We start from the raw sequence: 8345 nt of genomic DNA, 5'->3' as shown, positions 1-8345 counted from the left end.
GGAATTGATGCCCTCCAAAAATTTGCAGAGAGTTGCTAAAATTCCCATCTCTGCTCCCATGGCAAAATGAATTTAGCAACATGTCAGAACACTATTAAATAACCAGAGGAGCCAAGACCTATCTCTTCCTGCTCCATGGGGACAAGCATGTGTTCTCAGGTGTCCACATTTGCCAGGACTAGATGACCTTTAAAGGTCCCTTCCAACCCAAAACGTTCTATGATTCTATGAACTTTTGCTCCTTTCATGCTTTATCACATGCTGGTGGCATGAGAGGAGCCTGGGCTCCTTCACAACCGCGCCCCGAAGATCACATCCCAGCAGAGCAGCCGTCCTCTGCCACCATCATCACAAAGCTCTGACCCATCCTGCCAGCCAGAGGATCACCAGAAACATAATAATTTGTGCCCAGCATCGATGCCTTTACGGACATAACTGGCACCACAAAAGAGCCAAGCTCCAGCAGCATCACCAGAAGGGCATCCCAGATACAGCGGGGGAGCTCTGACTGTCCCCTGCTCTCGTTAGCAGCCCCATGCACAATTAGACAGAGGTTTGAGGAGTTGTCAGACAGATCCTTGGAAGAGAAATCCATCGCACAAAGATACCTCCTGTGGTGCAGAAGACCCAGAGGTGCTGGAGGCTGAGAAAGCGTCCAGGAAGCACCAGATGTCCTGGGATACATGGGCAGACACTGGGATCGACAATCTGGGACACTGGGTAGATGATCCAGCGCTGTCAGTCCTACCTCCTTCCTCTAATACAAACACTCATTAGAGCTGCTGCCAAGCCCAGCCTCGACTGTTCCGTGGTGTGAGATGTCTGTAAGCGAGAGCATCCCAGGCAAAGCCGTGCTCTGCCCACCCTGCTGGCTCCCCTGTCCCCCCTAGCCATGGCTGCTCTCTAGGCAATGCCCTGCCTGTGCCCGGCACCTGGTTTGAACTGCCTGTTCCACTGCACTCTGCTCTACAATTAACCAAATTAAGGTAACAAGCTCTGACATAAACCCCATTTGCTGATCCTGGCAGCCGCCAAGACTCGGGTAATTGTGCCGGCAAGCGATGGGTCACCCAGGGCCTTTCTGCGGGACCTATTTCGGGTCCACGCGCTGCATGTTCAGATCCTTTCTTTGAAAAATGCTCCTTTACTCCCCAGTCATGTCCATTCCGTTTTTAACAGCACAGCAATCCTCTCTTGCAGAAAGCATTTAATGGTAATTAGTTTTAACTTGCCTAAACAGCGAGGAGAGGGAACACAGCCATCCAGAGAGCTCAGCAAGAGGAGGGGGGCCCTCAGCACATCTCGCTCGTGGAGGAGACCAAGCCAGGGAGAAATGTGTTGTATATATGAAAAACCCCAGAGGAGAAGATCCACTCAGCTGTTGAGCCATTTCCTGAGAAAAGCAGCAAGAATTCAATCGACTGAGTCAGAAAAACAAGACGGCAAGAAGCACGCAGGGGCCCGGGTGAGCAGAGCATCTCCTCGGCAGCTGGTGGCTCCCGGGAAGCACGCTCGGTAGCCACATAACCTCTTCGCTCCCCTCTGATCGCTGCCTCTCTGCGGACAGCTTTGCGTTAAGCAGCCTTCAACAGCAGCTATGAAACTTGGCTCCCGTAGCAGAAGAGTTGTGGGGCTGAAAGACACCGCTGGAACCTTGGAAGAGCAGAGAGGACATCCAAAGAGGAGCTGGAGCTCCTGGGTTTCATCCCAGTTCTCACCACTGGCTGTGGACAGGCTATGACACTTCGCTCGTTTCAACTACTTCCTTCTGTTTTATGAAAAGTTCTCTCCTCCCTGTGCTGGGAAGTTCTGTCAATACTGTTTACCAAGAGTTGTTATTTCTCCTCCAGACTGAAGCCAAAGGTCTGGGCTCCTGGCTTCACTCCACCTCAAGCTACTCAAGCTTCACAACTCCTCCTTTTGCAATGGTGTCCACCAGTGGTGTCCACCAGGACAGCACTTGGGCCAGAGAGACCTTTCCCACTCCTCCGTATCCTCCTGATGTCACCAAAAACCCCTTTCACACTCCTCCTCCTGAGCAAACACCTCTCGATTTTCACAGCCTCCGTGTCTGCTGAAGAGAAATAGAGCAGCAGACCCAGAGGCAGCTCCAGAGCCCTGGAGCGATGCACAGCACACAGAATGCCATGCCTGCTCCGGGAGCCAGAAAGCACAGAGGCCGTGCAGAGCCCTTGGCTGAACGGGGTCCCTTTGATCCTCAACACAGCATGGAAAAGGGTTTCCTAGGTGCCCCCTTGACTGTCCCTGTCCGGGCAGAACAGCAGCAAGGTGCAAAGCCTGCACAAACCACCCGGGGGGTTTCCAGCCAATTCCACAAGCTCATTTTTTCTTTTCAGATCTACACAACATGTTCAATCCACGTCCACAGGAACCTGTGATGGAGAACGATAAACAAGAGAGGCACCTGACCAGGCTCTGCAGCGGCCAACCTCAGCCAAGCAGCTCCACGTGCAGCAGAGCCAGGAGCAGTCGGGGCGGGCAGATCCTCCTGCCTGACACCCACACCTCTAGCAGCAGCCCAGCAGCGGAGGGCTGTGGGGAGGCATCGATATAAAATGCAACAGAAGCACACACGTACGCACACACGCAGAGCTATCGGCCGCGTTGATACCCCTCAGGTGTGACCCACCGCTTCTGCTGCAAGCAAAGGCTTGGAGAGACAGAGGGGAAACACAGCAGAGGGGCAGGGAAGCCAGCTGCACAGTATCAGCTGCTCTCTAGCTGAATAGCTCTGCGTTGCTGGGACAGCTGCACTCTCACATCAGCTGCCTTCAACCCCACGGAGCCCACAGCAGCGGTCAGCAGGGTCCCCAGCGCCTGGTCCGAGATGTGCTCCTCAGCCCCCAGCGCAAGGCACCTACCAGATCCAGCTCAGCACGCGGCAGTTCGTTCAGGGTGCCGGCACCGAGCGACTTGCCACAATCCGCAGCTCCCGGGACATGGCAGCAACTGAGATGTCAAGGCACATTGCCACCCTGAAGAGTTAACGCGGCGAGGAGCCGCTCCAGCTCACGGCCAGCACAAGCAGCAGCACAGGTCACGGACCGACTCCTTCTGCACTTCAGGTTTGGGGCTGTTTTTTGTTATTGAATTCATTTTCTGTATTTTTAGACAGGCAACTTCACCCTTGTCAAATGTGAAAGCCCCAGCAGGCTGAACTCTGTCCTCGAGTCTGGAACTGCCAAAAATTTTCTGGGCAGAAAGGGCAAGAAAAGAATTGTCTGAGCAGAAGCGAAGGGCTGCTCCCAGTGCCAGGCAGAGCAGCAGGCTGCCAAGCGCGCTAACCTGCCATCCCCACCTGGCCCAGCGCTTGCACTCTCCTCGGGCTGGAAAAGAAATCAAAGACTGGAGAGTGAGAGGCCCATAAAACATAATCGTGTTGTACCAGCCCTCCAGCATTAAGACGCCTGATTAATCTCCAACATGTGGCTGATGTGATTTAGAGGTGCAGGATGCTGGCAGCCTTCCCGGCCTCTTTGTTCGTGCTCTCCTGCGGTACAGTCTTCCACTCTCCAGGTGCTCCGTGAAGAAGAGGGAGAGGAAGGGAAGCACAACAGCTTTCCATCAAAGCTTACTGCTGGAAAATCATGTTCCGAGTGCCAGGGCAGCCAGAGACAGGACGGGCAGCTGCAGGGCACGGTCTTTCTGCACAAGCCTCAGCCCAACACGCAAGGACACACTCAAAGCTCGAGGGACGCTTTCTACCCATCACCTTTGCCTCTTCTTCGCCAAAGAGGATCTAGAGCGTGAGTTAGCCACAGGCGGGCTGGGTGCACACCCAGCAAACAAGCTTTGGGCTCCAAACTCCTCTCAAACACCTACAGCTCCACTGCCAGCTGATTCTCGTGTCCCAGTTTGTGTCCTAGAGCTGGTCCCTTGGGTGAGCTGGTCCCTCTGGGCACCTTGTGGCAGACCTCTTCAGCTGGGCTAAGTGCTCATCCATCTCCAGACGCCTGAGCATGATTAAGTGTAGGTACAAATCCAAGATACTCAGACAACCGCTGCTATTGTTTTCTCACAGTATCTGTGTGCCATTGTGCTCCGAGACCAGAGGGAGACTGAGATTCTAATTACCAGCCACAACAAGCAGTTTTCCTGCCGTGTCAGCAGGACCCCTCCAGAGCAGCCCTGCCTTCCCCGTGTTTACGGCTGAATCCTTGCTGCTGCTGCCCGCAGAGCTCGCCCCCTCAGTGCCCCCCCTAACCCCGGCTCACTCCAGATCTGGCTCAAGGGGATTTTTCGGGTTGTTCAAGTGAATGCCACTGGCAGCAGAAAGAGAATCTGGGAGGAAAGGAAGAGTGCGTAAAGTTTCCCTCCCTCAAGTCTTTCTTAATCACAGGATTTTTTGGGGAAAAAAAAAGGCAAAGAAAGAAGTTTGGACAGGGAACATGCACATGTTAATGACAGGAGGTTTCAATCTCTGTTTCGGTACTTTCAGAACCCCTCCTGTGTTGAGTTCAGAACTTGCCAGCCATGACTATGCCTCTAAATACACTTTTACAAAGAGCAAATGACACTGGGTGGGGGGTGCCAGCGCTGCCCGATATTGCACACATCTAGTTAAAGAAAAAACAAGATTAAACCCAAAAGTCTCTGCCTGGTCTACGTTCTCCATGGCAAATGTCTGGAGCTAAACCTGCCTGCTCTGTCCTTAGTTCACCCCGTGCATCTCACCAGCAGATGCCACGTTGCTGGTCTCTGACAGAGAATAATGCTGCTGCCATCCAACAGGCACTCGAGGCATCGCAGACGAGAAAGTTCAGGCCAGAAATCATTTAAGATCAGAAATCAGGCGTTAAGAGGGAAAAGGGACAGTAAGTTCCATAAAAATATTTCAATAAAACAAGCGTTAAATCCTATTTCCCGAATTCCCAAACGCCCCTTGGTTTTGTTTGAAGCAGAACCGCTGCTGAGGAACCACGCAGCACGCCCTGAACGCACAGCAGCCGGGATGGCACCTCCCTGCTTGAGCTGCCCAAGGGCAGAGAACCACGTAGGACATCGACAACCGAAAATGATATATCTGAAGCATGTCTGTGATATGGTGGTTTAGATTATTTTTTTTTACATCAAAACTTTTCCTGAATTTCCAAAGCATGAGTGTGTCCTTAGAGATTAGCGCCTTTTTTTGACTGTTTCATGCCTAGGATGGTTTTGAAGGCACTGTGAGGTGCAGCGTGGTGGTGTATGACGAGCACGACCCAACCACAGACCTCTGTGTGTGGAAAACATCCCTTAAACCTGCACAGCTGCTGTACAAACTGGCTGAGCGATCCAGCCCCAGGCACCCTGTTCACCAGGTCAAGAACATGGCCAAAAAAATACCCTGGGGCAGCTGGACAGAAAAAAAGGCAATTTGTGGGAGCTGGTAAAGGAGGAACCAAACTAAGCCTTTGTAGCACCTGAGTGAAAAACTCCTCATCCGGACTGTGCTCTAAGTTATTTGTGTTATTTGGGTGAACTGTTGGGGGTCCTATAACATTTTACACACCAGTACACCAAGTCCAGGACATCAAACTTTTAAGGCAACACAACCGTAGCCCCCAAAAGGCTTTTAAAGGTGTCACTTTTGTATTAGTAAAATAATGGCACGGCAAGCGGGTCAGCTCCGCTGCCTCCAACTTTCACGGAGTTGAAAAGCTAAGCAGGAAACCAACTCCTACCCTCCTTTTGGAGGCGCATGAAAGAAGTGATGCAAACCAGCTGCCCGCAGAAAGATCACAAGGCAATGCAATTTTCTGAGGACTAATATTGCCACACAGTTCTTTGTCTTGAGATGGGACTGCTTTTCTGAAAAGAATGCAAATGTCCAGCGAAAAGGATCAAAAGGAAAAAAAGCCCAAAGCTGAAGGCGGGAGGTCAGTACAGAGACAGACATGGGTCTGTGAAGTCCCAGGAGTTTCCTCGTTGGAGCAAGAAGCTGGTATTGCTCGTCTCCTGTTTATGCAGATTGTAAACACAAACCAGCAACGGGGCAGTAACCATTAAAGCGAGTTGACCAGCGCTGCTCAGGCGCTCTCTGGCGTGTCGTGGGAACACACAACCCGTCGCTGCTGAAGCTGCAGCCCCAGACAATGAACCTGGGTGGATTTCGCTCCAGCAGGCACTGCCGGCGTGGGACGGGATTGACTGAGCTGGTAGTGGTAAGAGTCCTCTTTGTCCACAGGGCATTGGAGCGGGTATAAAAGAAAACAAGGGCACGGAGAGGAACATAAAGGACCTGCCGGCGTGGGACGGGATTGACTGAGCTGGTAGTGGTAAGAGTCCTCTTTGTCCACAGGGCATTGGAGCGGGTATAAAAGAAAACAAGGGCACGGAGAGGAACATAAAGGCACATCACTGTGTTTATGGACAAGGCTGGGTCTGTAGTATTTCTCCTGGAGAAGATCCGGCAGCTCTGCACCGTGCTGCTAACACACAGCGCAGCCCCACAGAGCTCCGACACGGCGCCTTCCAGGAGCTCCGGGTCTCTCCTCCTGCTCCCAGGCAGGTTCGACTCACTCACACCAGCCCTGAGATGTGTTGAGTGACCCGTCCTCGTGAATCTCCAGCGCAACGCCTCCCTGGACAACCTGCCTGAGCTCTGCATTACAGTTAGGAGCGTTTTTCTAATGGCCAGTTTAAATTTCCCTCGCCTCATAGCCTGCACCCCTCACTGCTTGTCCCAGCAGAGACGGAGAACAGTGCAGCACTTCCCCATCTTCAGTGTGCTTAAGTGATGCTAGTATGAAGGAAAAAAAAAGAAAAAGATAGTTTCCCTGGAACCGAAAAGCACCGAGTTACCTGGCATGATTTAAAAGAAAGGCCAGAGAGTTGCAAAATGCACGTGGAAGCTAAGGAAGGGCGTGCACATGCTTAAGGGTTTACCCAAGAGCTTGCAACTTCCCTAAGGAGATTAGTAAAATCCTTGCTGGACCACAGGCGGAATCCCAGGCAGGGGGTGGTAAAACAGGCACCCAGACAAGCAGCAGCGTGACACTGCGGACACGGCGTCAACGTGGGCTTCGCGAGGAGCAGCCTCTGTGGATCCCAAGGTTCCCACTGAGGAGCCGTTTGTTTCACAACGAGTGTTTTGCGCGTGGACAGGAAGAAAAGGCCTTTGCCTTCAGCTGTTATCATCTCGCTGCTGCTCTGGATCTTGGAACCTTCTGTCTGAAGCGGCCCTTTAGCAGAGAACTAAATGCCACAGGAGCTGAGCTGTACCGCAGGAACACAGGTCACAGCTGCACCCCTCCAACCTACCAAAACCTGGAAGCTCTAGCAGGCTTCAGAGGAGGCAAAAAGCTTCTGAGACAGATGAGCATAGGATGGGGTGGGTTTTTGTACACAAGACTGCAATCTCTCATTAGTTCCAGGTCCAAGGCAATGGGAACATCCTGTATTTATAGCTGAGGAAGCAGGACAGAAAGGGATTCACCCTCGACAGAGGGACAGAGGAACGGTACAGAGGGAGGGAAGGTGATTCTGAAGAAGCAAATTAAGATTATTACCTGCAGGCTAAAGTTATAGAGACCTTTTATTAGTAAAATGTCAAAAAACTGACAGAGATTTGTATTTACTTCTCCTTTTCCTTCTAAGAGAGAAGTTCAGCAAAGCAACCTGTGGAGTTATGAAGAGGAAGGAGGTGTTTTGTGATAAGCCTCCAAGAATGTTCCTGTCGAGTGCAGGCACTAAGCTGGAAGAAAATAAAACCTCTGATAAAGCAAAAAATTCTGCAGAGACAGCACTGGCTCCCATAGCCGAGGCAGGAATTAGAGCCCCACGTGCAGACACACACACTCTTGCCAGCGCAGACAGGCAGGACTGCCTGCAGACTTTTATCCACATTTAACACGCAGGGCCTCTTCTGTTCCCCGACAGAAGTTCATTTGCATGAAACTCGCACAAAACAGCCTGTGACGCTTATCTGTGAGCACGAGTTGATCAGACGGGTTTGGAACAAAGGATCTGCCGGGGTTTGAGAGGATTTGACCTGTGCATGAAGAAAACAAGCAAACCCACCAGAAATTCTGCTTTATCTTCCCATTTTTATCTTCTCTTTCGGCCGTTAGGTGACAGACATGCGTGCTAGTGTCAGCTGAGAGCCCTAATATCACTGTTCACCACGCGGTTCCTGCAGCCTTGCCTGACTCGCGCTGCCCTGTGTGACCCCAGGGACTCGGCCAAGCGATTCCACACGTGCAGCAGGAGGAAGGGAGATGCTCAGGGGTGGTCGGTGGAAGAATGAAGACTTCTGGGGGTTGGCCTGCACGTGCGGATACTTCTCTACCATCAGAGGGCCGTGACCAGCCACCAGTGACAGAAAAGAGTTCTGAGAGCCAGAG

General features: G+C 52.0%; 1 protein-coding gene across 1 annotated transcript in view; it reads right to left on the bottom strand.

The window, feature by feature from the left end:
• Positions 1-8345, bottom strand: part of SLC7A5 (solute carrier family 7 (amino acid transporter light chain, L system), member 5) — a gene marked incomplete at its 5' end in the record, with an annotated part of 33135 nt that overhangs the window by 10558 nt on the left and 14232 nt on the right. The window lies entirely within an intron of this gene.

This window comes from Buceros rhinoceros, unplaced genomic scaffold (assembly GCF_000710305.1).
Source record: "Buceros rhinoceros silvestris isolate BGI_N320 unplaced genomic scaffold, ASM71030v1 scaffold31095, whole genome shotgun sequence".
NCBI lineage: Eukaryota > Metazoa > Chordata > Aves > Bucerotiformes > Bucerotidae > Buceros > Buceros rhinoceros.
Note: the sequence above shows the minus strand (reverse complement) of the source record. Positions and strands in the feature narration are given on the sequence as shown.